Source organism: Ambystoma mexicanum, chromosome 4p (genome assembly GCF_040938575.1).
Source record: "Ambystoma mexicanum isolate Mex_15411 chromosome 4p, UKY_AmexF1_1, whole genome shotgun sequence".
NCBI classification, from domain to species: Eukaryota; Metazoa; Chordata; class Amphibia; order Caudata; family Ambystomatidae; genus Ambystoma; species Ambystoma mexicanum.
Genome location: NC_090927.1, coordinates 1,217,870,319 through 1,217,871,582, shown reverse-complemented (window position 1 = coordinate 1,217,871,582; position 1,264 = coordinate 1,217,870,319). Strand labels below are relative to the sequence as shown.

Here is a 1,264-nt window from a genome sequence, read left to right as displayed (position 1 = left end):
GGTTTGTTTTATTACTATAAGTAATGCAACAAAGGTCTTTGAGTCTTATTATGAAATCTGTAAGGATATTTGGCATGTTACAGCACAGAGTACAGCACTACTGCACAAGTAGCATTACAGCACTACTGCACAAGTAGCATTACAGCACTACTGCACAAGTAGCATTACAGCACTACTGCACAAGTAGCATTTTTTTTTTTTGTTTTTTTTTTTTTTTTTTTTTTTTTTTTTTTTTTTTCAATCTACCTCCTTTGGTGCTTTAGAACGTGTGACTGCAAACATTTGAAAAATCAGAGGATTATACAAGGGACTTTTTTTTTTTTTTTTTTTTTTTAATAAGGCAGTTTTTATTTCAAGCGTTCTGGGATTTTATTCTTAGACAGGTTCAAACATGTCTGATCTCCGAAAGGAAGTTTCCAACTTGCTTATTGCTATTCATAGTGAGCTATTTTTAGCCTGGTGGCCAACTCAACTGACGGCCAGCAAGAAGATGGACATGTATATGATACACTGACTGTCCACCATCTGGACCTTCGTTCAAAACCAGTCGATAGCCATTTTTCACACCCAAGTCAGCAGCACACTTCGCAGCAACAATCATCAAATGTCCAAGAAGGAATTCATCTTCAGGTTCCGCTTCAGACATCCGGGTAATGGCTTTCTTCGGAACGACCAGAAAGTGCACTGGTGCTTGTGGCGAGATGTCATGGAAGGCAATGCACTGATCGTCCTCGTGGATGATCTTCGCTGGGATTTCTTTCCGGATTATTTTGCCGAAAATTGTATCACCCCCAGGCCGGGCAGCGTGAGCCTTGCTGATTTCATCCGACATGGTGCTACTCTGAAGTAGGCTGCTGGCTGCAACCAGCACTGTCAGTTACCAGCCCGCCCCTCAAACTCTGATTTTTTTTTTTTTTTTTAATTATTTAAGTCTTTTATTCATCGTTAAGGAAAATAAAGTAGCAAGTGATGTGTTGGCTTCAATAAGATAGAATAGTAAAGGTCAATATTACCAGACACCAGAATTAATGTCAACACAGCCATCACTACAAAATACTTATCTGAAAAGGAAGGCAGGTTACTCCTAGCACAAAGGGAAAGAGGTGTGGGACATAGTTAAAGAAAAGTTAACTATTAATTCAAAACTGCACATTTTAAATATGACAATATTTTATAATATCTTGAAAGCAGTGACTGATTCGGGAATGCAAACAGAACATAGGCTATTGATTGGCAAAAGTATCTGAACAGTGTTCAGCTCAGA

General features: G+C 38.5%; 1 pseudogene; it reads right to left on the bottom strand.

The window, feature by feature from the left end:
* Positions 1-344: 344 nt before the first annotated feature.
* LOC138453743 (adenosine 5'-monophosphoramidase HINT1 pseudogene) lies at positions 345-897 on the bottom strand (annotated as a pseudogene).
* Between the last annotated feature and the right edge of the window lie 367 nt (positions 898-1,264).